At 41.2% G+C, this 12,436-nt stretch overlaps 1 long non-coding RNA gene and 2 other non-coding genes across 4 annotated transcripts; all 3 read left to right on the plus strand.

Moving 5' to 3' along the window:
- The first annotated feature begins 391 nt into the window (after positions 1-391).
- Positions 392-3,644, plus strand: LOC111856737 (uncharacterized). Of its 2 annotated transcripts, XR_002841215.2 has the most exons (3): positions 392-1,456; positions 1,547-2,067; positions 2,542-3,644. It is a non-coding gene; the product is annotated as an uncharacterized lncRNA (long non-coding RNA). The 2 variants fall into 2 exon arrangements; XR_002841213.2 differs by having other exon boundaries at positions 392-2,067.
- trnar-ucg (transfer RNA arginine (anticodon UCG)) lies at positions 532-604 on the plus strand. Its single transcript has one exon. It is a non-coding gene; the product is annotated as a tRNA-Arg (tRNA).
- trnar-ccu (transfer RNA arginine (anticodon CCU)) lies at positions 950-1,022 on the plus strand. Its single transcript has one exon. It is a non-coding gene; the product is annotated as a tRNA-Arg (tRNA).
- Positions 3,645-12,436: the final 8,792 nt, after the last annotated feature.

The raw sequence follows: 12,436 nt of genomic DNA on the forward strand, positions 1-12,436 counted from the left end.
CGCCAGCCAGATGACCAAAGTTGGCAACCCTGCTCAAACAATTTTATGAATGACATGACTTGATACACAGGTTTATGTTGCTTTAAGTATAAGGCTACTGGTATTATATATTGACGAGGCACACCCCATGCTGTGGCTCAAAAACAACACTTCATTCTTACATATCTACATAACTACAGACACCTTTCAAGTACATAACAGCTGGTTTACCCAAGTTGTTGCCGAATAGCATGTCCATTTAGAGTAAAAAAAAATGTGAACCGATACCTTCCAACATATTTTTAACGTGTTTGCCTAACTTTAAAACAATTGTCGGTTGTATGACTTCGCAATCACGACCTAATCATAGATGAACCAGTTCTACACCTTTAACTACGACTCCACCCTTTTGATTCCACGTCTGTTGATTGCTTGTTTTGAATCTGGAAATGCAACCTTTCTCTTGTTCGGCATAGACTTTTTTCAACAACATAACCACTTTTCAGTATTTTATTTCTGACATACAGCGTTAAAGGAAATGGTTCACGAACGGACCGCGTGGCCTAATGGATAAGGCGTCTGACTTCGGATCAGAAGATTGAGGGTTCGAGTCCCTTCGTGGTCGTAAAATTTTCTCGCAGTTACGCGTAGCCCGATACACTTTCATGTCATTTCCGGAAAATTCTACGATTCAGGTATTACCAGCACCTTCACTAGTGGATTCTCTCTTGCTCGGGAAAAGTTATATAAATAAATGGTCGTGTATTTTTTATATTAGCGGTTAGACGACGGATGGATGATGGACGAAAAATTTCTCCATTCATCTATTCAAACTGAACAAATAATCTGAAAATATGTAAAATATTTTTGCTTGTATCCTTACGGTCTCTAAATTATAATTTAGACTTATCATTTAATTTATAATTCTCTCTCAGAAAAGAGTGTGTTTAAAGCACAGCTTTTGTGCCTAGCCCCAGTGGCCTAATGGATAAGGCACTGGCCTCCTAAGCCAGGGATTGTGGGTTCGAGTCCCATCTGGGGTGTCACTCTTTTTGTAGAATCCGATTTGAAATTAATGAATGTTTAATGCGAAAAGTAATCACAAAACCAGACTTCAGACAAAAATACAATTTAGATGAATTACAAACATTCATTATACCCATTTTTATAGTACTGAGTTACTAACACAATTCTGTGGAGCAGAGTGGCGCAGCGGAAGCGTGCTGGGCCCATAACCCAGAGGTCGATGGATCGAAACCATCCTCTGCTAACTTTTTTAAAGCATACAAATATTTTAGAAAATAAATCCATCCTGTATGAATCAGCTATGTCCAATAGCGCCCGTAAGTAGAGGATAGTTGCTTACTTTTCTGCAAATTTCGCCGAATTTGAGCACCAAGACGCTTCACCTTCCTCCACAGGCGGAAATGTCGTACAGGAACTTGGCGATTGGTGTCAAGGTTTCCGTCGCTCAAATGTACGAATCGTTTCTAGTACTGAATTATTAATTTTTCAAACGGACAAACAATGCCTCGCACAGCTATTGAAGCTCTTTCCTGATTGACAGGGTAAATAAAGGAGTTGAAGTATGGGAGTACAGCGACACCTAGCAGTCTGCAAAAATACTTCAGCCATGCACTCAAGGATTTATCATCAGTGTCAATCTGTTATTTGAATTAAAACCACATGATCAGCAGGTGAGTCAATTTATAAAATTCATATTACTCATTAAAATACTGTAATAGATGTGTATGTTTGACAGAATCAGAATTTCTTTTGTTGCAGGTGGTGCCATGATTATGTAGGGAGTGAAATTTAAGGTTAAAACGAATGTTCTATAACTTTAAATAAGACGTAGAGGTAATATCGCGAGAACAAAGATCCGCGATTAGGATCGCGAGAGAATAGGTAGTGGGGGCGGTTTGAGAGAGCCGAAGAGGGAGAGAGAGGATGCGCACTGTGTAATCGGATGTAGCTAATCTGCGATGTTCACCTCCTCATGTTGAATAAATCAAGTGTTATGACTTCCAGAGCTCCCTGTCGGTGCCCTCCTTGCAACAAAGCCTAGAACTCACGATCCAGCGCGCGGTAAGAACTGTGAAGTTCCTTACAGAAACAACGCGCGTTACAATACAAACAATTAAACTTGCAATTAACATAAAAGATACAAAAACAACAAAGGCTCTCTGCCTTGTTTCTGACCCTTTGTCAACAAAATAGAGGTCAAAGCCGAGGTATTGAGCATCCTATTTTTACCATTCAGCAAAGGGAACTGTTGGAGATTGCTTGCAGGGGACACCAAAATATGGGATATATGAATGAGTAACGTATCTTGATATATCTTTTACCTTAAAATTCTACATTGTAGCAGGTTAAATGAAGAATTAGACATGACCTATTTTCTGTGACTCAGTTTTATTGTCCTTTTATACTGGTATGTCATATCCCCAGTATAAAAGCTAACACCTATGTACACATATGTATGTATATCAATATATATATGATAATGTATTGGTGCTATGGAATTACATTATTCTAATGTGCTTGTACTGACTTGATCAGGTGGTAGTTAGCTTCAAGGCTGTCACCCAAGATCCTCAGCACACTGCATTATGGAGAGCACACTGACCAGCTGCATCACCGCGTGGTACAGCAGAGCTACAGCTATGGACTGTAAACGCCTGCAGAGAGTGGTGAAGACGGGAGAAGATCATCAGGACTCCGCTGCCCTCTTTGCAGAGCAGCTACCTACCGAGTCCAGAGGAGAGCTGCCTCCATCCTCAAAGACCCCACACACCCCCAACACGGACTGTTCACACTTCTGCCCTCAGGACGGAGGTACAGAAGTGTGAAATCTAGAGCCTCCCGACTTAACAACTCCTTCTCCCCCACTGCCATCAGACTCCTTTACAGCCGACAGGAGTATGAATAATGCACATCATCACCTACCTCATATTGTAATTTTTTGCACATTAAGCTCTTTTGCACATTACACTTTAAAGTATATATTTACTATTTTTTCTAATATATTGTACCTCAGCATTTTGTGTGGACAGCAAACAAGGAATTTCATTGCACAGAGAAATGCACTTTTCTACTGTACATATGACAATAAACGCTTTGAGTCTTGAATCTGAATCTCAAAGCTGTTCAGTTATGCCCAAGCTCACTGATTTGGTGCAGCATCCCATATATTAAGTGACCATCTTGAAATGCTCTTTTTGCACTGAGGAATGTCCAACCTGCGCTGAAACGTTTGCATTTTCTTAGTCTATGCACTTTTTTTTTTTTACACAGTTTTTCATTGACTATACTGCCCTGTGTCAAGACCCGTCTCTGTCTGGTTTGTTGTTTTCCTATTTGGCCAGCAGGTGTCACTGGCTATGCCACTCGTAGTGTTTGAATTCTAAGTGCTTGGTGGTGATGACCCTCACCTGTGTCTTGTTATTGTTATGATCTGCACCTGGTCCTCATGTAGCCCTTGTTTCAAGTGCTTGCCCTTGCCCTGTTCCTTTGTCTGTCACTGTATGCTTTTACTCCTTTTACTTTTTGTTCCTGCTGTGTTTCTCCTCTAGTCCTAGCCGTTGTTAACATTATTCATCTTGTTTTCCTCTTGTTTCCAGTTACTCATGTGGTTGAATAAAGCCCCTTTTGCTTCAACTAAACAGTACTTTTTTTACTCAGTTTGTTAATACTCCTACCAGGGGAGAAGCCCTTCTTGATCTTGTTTTTTGTAATAACCAGGATAGGATTGGAAAATTAGAGGTTTTAGACCCATTGTACGGTAGTGATCATAACATGGTTAAATTCGAGGTTAATTTTAGTGTCTAAAGAGCAAAGTCTAAATTAAAAGTATACAATGTTAGGAAGGCTAACTTTAATGGTATGAGACGGAAATTAGAAACTGTAAACTGGACAGAGTTAAATAGCAAAACAGTAGAAGAGGCATGGGAATTTTTCAAAAGCACATTGTTGCAAGTTCAAGAGGACTTCATACCTGTTTCCAGCAAAACTAAATCTAGGAAACGACAACCAAGGTGGTTTACTAAAGAAATTAAGAATAAAGTCAGGAGGAAAAGGGCTCTGTTCCACAATTGGAAAAGAACTAATGATTTCAAAATCAAGCAGGAGTATCTAAGTCTACAGGCAGAGTTAAAAAATGACATTAGGCTATCAAAGAGGGATGTAGAAAGAAAAATTGCATTGGAGGCTAAGCATGACAGTAAAGGTTTCTTCCAATATTTTAACTCCAAGAGAGCACTAAAAGCTGAAATCACTAATTTACAGGATAGTAAGGGCCTTATAATTGATAACGAAATTGATATGGTAAATGAGTTTAATGATTATTTTTCAAGGGTGTTCACAATAGAGAACACAAGTAACTTACCACCAATTAATACGAATACAGCATCGTCTATGACCAATATATGTATAACTGAGGTTGATGTGATACTAAGCCTAGCTAAACTCAAAATAAATAAATCACAGGGGCCTGATGGCATCTTACCTTTAGTCTTGAAAGAGATGAGGGATATTATTAGCCAACCTTTGACTTTAATATTCCAGAAATCGTTATCTGCGGGTGTGGTACCATCAGATTGGAAGCATGCTAATATAACACCCATATTCAAAAAAGGGGATAGAAGTAATCCGGCAAACTATAGGCCAATCAGTTTAACTAGCATTACTGGAAAAATAATGGAAGCTATAATTCAAGTGAAAATGGTAGATTACCTAGATGCAAATAACATTATAAAGGATAGCCAACATGGATTTAGGAGAGGTAGATCCTGCTTAACGAATCTGCTTGAGTTCTTTGAGGAAGCTACAAGTGAAATTGATCACAAAAAGGCCTATGATGTGATTTACTTAGATTTCCAGAAAGCCTTTGATGTTGTCCCCCACAAACGGCTCTTGTTAAAGCTTAAAGCTGCAGGAATTTTAGGAACTGTGGCAGCTTGGATCAAAAACTGGCTAACTGATAGGAAGCAGCGAGTAGTTATTAGAGGCACTATGTCACAGTGGGCCTCCGTTTATAGTGGGGTACCGCAGGGTTCAATTTTAGGACCACTATTGTTCCTAATTTACATTAATGATATTGACACGAATACATACAGTAAACTGGTTAAATTTGCAGACGACACTAAGGTGGGCGGGGTAGCAGATACTAATCTAGCAGCAGAGAGGCTCCAACGGGATCTGGATTTAATTAGCGAATGGGCTGATACTTGGCAGATGAAATTTAACACAGATAAATGTAAGGTAATCCATGCAGGGAGCAGAAATATACAGTACAGATATTTTATGGGTTCCACTGAAATAAAGGTAGCTGATTACGAGAAAGATCTCGGTATGTATGTTGATGCTTCCATGTCCCACTCTCGCCAATGTGGGGAAGCAATAAAAAAGGCGAACAGAATGTTGGGTTATATCTCTAGATGTGTGGAGTTTAAGTCAAGGGAGGTGATGTTACACTTATATAATTCCTTGGTAAGACCCCACCTAGAATACTGTGTGCAGGTTTGGTCACCATACCTCAAGAAGGACATTGCTGCCTTAGAAAAGGTGCAACGAAGAGCTACGAGAATGATTCCTGGTCTTAGAGGAATGTCTTACGAGGAGAGGTTAGCGGAACTGAATCTGTTCAGCCTTGAGCAAAGGAGACTAAGGGGGGATATGATTCAGGTCTATAAGATTCTAACGGGTCTGGATGCCGTTCAGCCAAATGACTATTTCAATATTAGTCTAAATACTAGAACTCGTGGCCATAAGTGGAAATTAGCGGGAGAACATTTTAAAACAAATTTGAGGAAGCACTTCTTTACACAGCGTGTAGTCAGAGTATGGAATAGTCTTCCTGCTATTGTAGTGGAAGCTAAAACCATGGGTTCCTTTAAATCAGAGCTAGATAAGATTTTAACAACTCTTAGCTATTAGCTAAGTTCTCCCCAAACGAGCTTGATGGGCCGAATGGCCTCCTCTCGTTTGTAAATTTCTTATGTTCTTATGTTCTTATGTTCTTACATGGATCGCCACTCCTTCTCCTGGGTTCGTTCCTGACACCCTGCAACATAGCAAATAGAAATTTTTAAATTCAGACTCTAGTCTGATTTCTTTTTTTGTACTTTGTGTGCGGCACTAAAACCTTTCCACTTGCTACCACACCGGAGAGGAAGACAAGACAAAAGGACAATTTTGCAGCTCAATCTTCGTGAGGTTTTGGTATGTTACCTTGTGATTTGGATTTGTTTGCTCAAGAACACCCATACTGGCTTTGTAACTTTCTGCTTGTGTTCGGGCTACAGATTTGGGTCACGGCTTGGATTTGTTTTCTGTCATTCTCTCTGCCTTGTTTCTGACCCTTTGCCTGTCTAATGGACTATGACTACACACATGAACTTACTGCTCCCACTTTTGCACTCTACTCCTTACACTGATAGTATATGGGTAGAGGTAGGCAACCATTATTTTTTATAAATTATTTAAAATGTATTATTCAAAAATAACTTATTGTGCAATAGATATCACATTATTTTATTGCGATAACCAATAATATTGTACAGGAGGTCGGTCCAAGCAACTACAGGAGACAGGACCAAACATCCAATTGGTTGGTCCCATATCCTCGAGTTGCTTGGAGCCACCTCCTGTATATGTGATTGGTCCAGAGAGATAACCAATCATTTTTTGCTCTGCCCTCTGAACATTTTTATGTAAGTAAAGGTTCAGGTTCATCCATCCATCCATTATCTATACCGCTTTATCCATCTGGGTCACGGGGAAGCTGGAGCCAAGCCCAGCATCTTCGGGCGCGAGGCGGGGTCCACCCTGGGCAGGTCGCCAGTCCACCACAGGGCCACATGTAATATCAGTCCTAACAAAATAGAATAAATGACAGCAGAATGTTTCAAATATATGTCAGCAATGCACAAAGTGGGCGTGCAAAGTCCCACGTCTATGTTTCTGGGACGATATCATTGGCTGATTCAAAGCAGGTGAGCTGTAAATATGGTGACTTGGTCCCAAAGCCAAGCTTTGCTGTTCCTCATACTGAGAAGCCGCCCCGACCAGGTGGCTAGTTTTCTGGATGAATACTGCTTTCTGTTAGTTTTCTGGATGAATGGGCAAAAATTCCCACAGACACACTCCAAAATCTTCCCAGAAGAGTGGCAGCTGTTATAGTTGCAAAGGGGGGACCAACTCCATATTAATGCCGATGGATTTAGAATGGGATATCATTAAAGTTCCTGTAGGTGTAATGGCCAGGTCTCCCAATACTTCTGTCCATATAGTGTATATAAATATAACATGCAGAATGGGATTTGTGGAAAGTAGCATTACAATGTACTTGTGCACTCCCTAACACAGCCACCACCAGGGGGCACTAGATGGACAGGCTTCAGCCCTCTGCCTTCCTACTCACTCCTACTACCTCACCCCTTTCTCGGCCTCCTATTCCCCTACTCTCCCTCCTCTAACTTCCCCTCCTGCACCATGAAAAAAAAGAACAACACCCAAGATCAAAACTTCCACTCCCCTCCCCAGACTGTACATCATGCTGGACCATGTAAAAGTTAAACTAGGAAAGTTACACACAGGCAAGGCAGTGGGGCTCAAGCTATATGTTAGTCTGGCTTGTGGAATATTTAAAAACATAAAACTTGCAGAAGATGCGACAACTGTGGGTTTCATGCACTGTTCCAATGCCCAAGAAGACCAGCAGCTTTCACATCACAAAAATCCTATAAAAGTCTGTTACTCAAACATCTTAGACCTTTAGTCAATGACCAAATGGACCCATGATAGTGTATCTACCAGGGACATACAGGGGTAGGTCATGCAGTGATCTGCAAAGCCAACTTTTTAGACAGAGGGAGCAGCACTGTTAGGATCACACTCTGACTTCTCTGATACTTTCAACATTACCGGGCTTCTGTGTCTGGGGAATGACTTCAAAGAGAATTATCTGCCCTATAGTGTCCTTGATCACAGACTACTTAACAACCAGGTGAGAGTTTGTGAGGTTTCAGGATGGTGCGGTGCTGAGAAACATTGGCACGCCCCAAGAAACCATCCTGTCTCCCTTTCTGTTCACTCTCTACACCACAGAGTTCAAGTACAATTCCGATTTGCGCTATCTATGAAAATTCTCGGACTCCTTCATTGTTGGATGCTTTGTTAATGCAAAAAAAGGAAAACAGAAGGTTTAGATGCAACTGTCTCATGTGGCACAGCCCAAATTACCTGTACCTTAACATCTTTAAAGCAAAAAGTAAAAATAAGCCATGGAGTGCAATTAAAAAATTCTTGGCTTTAGTAGAAAAATCTTTTTACTGAATTTGGAATAGGCTTAGGGTGTTCATCTGCAGTGGGGTTAGGGTTAGGGTTAGGGTGTTCATCTGCAGTGGGGTTAGGGTTAGGGTTAGGGTGTTCATCTGCAGTGGGGTTAGGGTTAGGGTTAGGGTGTTCATCTGCAGTGGTTGGGGGTGAAAGAAACAGACACTGGAGCTTTTGTCAAAAACAAGAAAGCGAGAGACACAGTGTCTCACTGATTAACTGGAAATCAGTCATGTAAATAACCAGTCTAGCTAAGAGTCAAGAATGCATCCTTGCATGAACCGGTGTTCTCACCTCATCTAACCCCTTCCAATTTCGTGACATGCACCCTGCCAGGTGAGGGCCAATTTCAAATCAACAAAGATTTTTTGTTAAAGACTATTTGTTGCATATGATGCATATATTGCATGTGTTGAACATCAAAAAGCTGTTGTGATGAGGATACTAACAACCCAACGTCTGTGTCCTATGCTGCATTACACATGCTCCAGGACCCCTCCCAGCCCCCCTAGAACTTGACCAGGGTAAAAGGGGCAGCAAGATGAGTAGATGGATGGTTAAACAACATGAGAAAGATCTCATGAAAGTTACAGCTAAATTGTGTCTTATTTCTTATAACTTTTTAATTTAGTCGCATTTAAATTGCGTGAATTTATTTTCCGTATCGTCCCATGTGTCAGCTAGAGATGTATCTCTGAATTTTTTTAAGTGTTGACAGTAGGACCCTGTTCTTCTTAAAACACTATTTTGTATAACACAAAATGATTCATTTGCATTTGAAAAATACAGCAAGTGTTTTTTATACAGAGTGCAGGGGGAGAAAACACAACATACCTCAATCCATAGAGAGTCACATCACTCATCCCAAGGAGATATAAAATGCCACCTATGATTGGGAAATTGGGCAACTGAGTCTGCTAAGTACGATATATATTATGGATCTCCAAATATCCATGAAGACATGTGTGCCTCATTGTGCATTTTCATCTGCCAGTTACTGTTGTAAGTGCAGAGCACTCTTGTACTAACATTTAATTGGTCAAGAACTATTTATGGTCAACACACATTGAACAGCTTAGCTAGGCTCTCCATGAAACATCAACAAAGACTTAGGACTTTAGACTTAATCTGGAATTTAGCCAAATGAAGTAGGTAATGAGAAACCAAACCTAAGCAAACTACAAGTAACATAAAGGCATCCAAGAAACATGGACAAGTAAGACTCATAGGTGCGTGAAGGAGGTGTGTGTGTCGTGTGTGTGTGTGTGTGTGTGTGTGTGTGTGGGGGGGGGGGGGGGGGTGGCAGCTCGTAATTGTATAGCTGTATGACAAACAGCCCAGTGCATAACCATGCCTTTGTTGGATTCCACCATTACCACTGAACCATAAATTCTACCTTCATGCACCATTACAAACTCCTGTACTATAGTATGAGAACCATTGTGCTAAATAAAATTATAATAATTTAATACCCAAGCACACCTACAGCTCATATACTCTATTCTTTGGAAGAGGATAAAGGCTCCTGGAGTTGGTAAATCTCTGTGAGAAGTACTGAGTGTCCCACCTTAATGTGATTTAGTTTCATGACCTGCTTTCTGTGTCAGATTCCTGTTTGATCTCCTGGTTTTCTTGCTCTTCATCTTATGGCTTGGTTATTTGTCCCACACTCCATGTATCGACTTTTCAACTTTTTGCCTGTCTTTAAATTGCGGATTTGGATCAGGATAAAATGGCCATCCTTTTAAATGAAATATGCAAAGACAGAATATCACAGCTTAGCTATGGCTCTAGTGCAGGAACTTGTACAAACCCCAAGTGTTTTCACCCTTGTTGCTGCCCTGCTGGTTCTTCTAGTCTTCTGTCTTCTCTCCACCAACCACAAGGGAAAGGAGCCCCCAGGTTCACATAAGGGTGGAGAAAGAGGCCCCCTTTCAGAGGCCCCATTGTAACCCAACCCCCACGCTTAGGAAATTCCAACTCCCTCCCCATCTGGGGCCATCTAATGCAGCTCTGGCATGGGGCCGCAATTCAGGTTTTGATTGGGGCCCAAAAAGGGTTGAGCCGGCCCCGGGGGGGGGGGGGGTTAGTTCTTCTTCTGGGGGAGGGGGGTTGTTTTCAGTAATATTCATATATGTTATTAGTATACTGTTTATTTACTGCAGTCATTTACTTTACATTTTGCATTTCTTTCACATCACACAGCGACGTGTCGCCTAAAACATTCAAAGAATTCACTAATAGCAAAAGCAGCTCGAGCCGCTTGGTTTTAAAGCACATTTTAGTGGAGTATTTTGTGTGTTTGGGAGCCTTCAGTCCCACATGAGTAAGATATCATCACAGCATTCCAGTGCACACTAACAATTGATTAAATCTGACCTACAGAGAGCCTGGGTAACAGGAAACAATGTTGTATTTGCGGCTGCTGCACGTTTGGACTGAAGCAAGAGGAAGCCCAGAATAACGCTTTGCTTTTAAATGTTCCTATTCTGTGCCTCAGTAACCAAGCGGCTCTGCCTTTCATTTTGTTTTGGTTGCATGCAAACTAGCTGCTTTCATGGCTTGACCATCTTATTTCTGTTGTCCAGGGCTGTGTGAGGGCAGCAGTATACAGATCTTTACAAGTTCTGCCTATGAATTTCACCTTTGTGTTGTGTTGAGCTCTGCAGCCGTGTAATAGACATCCAGAGGATGTGCGAGACTCAGGCTCACTCTCAATACTTAAGTCTAGACTAAAAACACACTTGTGTAGTCTATCTTATAGGGACTCTAGTTCTAGCTCTAGCTAACTGCTCACTCCCAGTTAGACCCATAGTGTGAGGTGTAGAGCTGGGTGGGGATCGGTGCCATTGGATTTGGATGAACTGAACTGTCAGTCTGTCACTCTAGCTTCACACCCCCTTGTGGAATTGGAGTGCTGATGTTTCAGGGACCCCCCATGCCTGCGTTCCCACCTGCATTTCTCTCTCACTTATGCTGCCATAGCCATATCTGCCAGAGCTTACATCAGGGCCCTGATGGCATCTTACCTATAGTTTTAAAAGAGATGAGGGATATTATTAGCCAACCTTTAACTTTACAATTCCAGAAATCCTTATCTGTTGGTGTGGTACCTTCTAATATAATGCCCATATTCAAAAAAGGGGATAAATAATCCAGCAAACTATAGGCCAATCAGTTTAATTTGCATACCTGGAAAAGTAATGGAAGCTATAATCCAAATGAAAATGGCACGTAACCTGGATTCAAATAACATTCTGAGGGATAGCCAACATGGATTTAGGAGAGGTAGGTCCTGTTTAACGAATCTGCTTGAGTTCTTTGAGGAAGCTACAAGAGAAATTGATCACAAAAAGGCCTACGATGTGATCTACTTAGATTTCCAGAAGGCCTTTGATGTTGTCTCCCACAAATGGCTCTTGTAAAAGCTCAAAGCTGCAGGGATTTTAGGAACTATGGCAGCTTGGATAGAAAACTGGTTAACTGACAGGAAGCAGCGAGTAGTTATTAGAGGCACAATGTCACAGTGGGCCTGCATTCATAGTGGGGTACCACAGGGTTCAATTTTAGGACCACTATTGTTCCTAATTTACATTAATGGTATTGACACAAATACATACAGTAAACTGGTTTCATTTGCAGATGACACCAAAGTGGGTGGTGTAGCAGATACTGATCTAACAGCGGAGAGGCTACAATGGGATCTTGATTTAATTAGCGACTGGGCTGATACCTGGCAGATGAAATTTAACACAGATAAATGTAAGGTAATCCATCCAGGGTGCAGAAATATAAAGTACAGATATTTTATGGGTTCCACTGAAATAAAGGTAGCTGATTACGAGAAAGATCTCGGAGTGTATGTTGATGCTTCCATGTCCCACTCTCGCCAGTGTGGGGAAGCAATAAAAAAGGCCAATAGAATGTTGGGTTATATCTCTAGGTGTGTGGAGTTTAAGTCAAGGGAGGTGATGCTACGATTATACAATTCCTTGGTAAGACCCCACCTAGAATATTGTGTGCAGGTTTGGTCAGCATACCTTAACCTTCGTCCTATGTTAGCTTTCTGTACGCATCTCTTATGTTAGACGGGTCGGTGCTGACCCGTGTCTTAAATCAG

This window comes from Paramormyrops kingsleyae, chromosome 22 (assembly GCF_048594095.1).
Source record: "Paramormyrops kingsleyae isolate MSU_618 chromosome 22, PKINGS_0.4, whole genome shotgun sequence".
In the NCBI taxonomy this organism is placed as follows: Eukaryota; Metazoa; Chordata; class Actinopteri; order Osteoglossiformes; family Mormyridae; genus Paramormyrops; species Paramormyrops kingsleyae.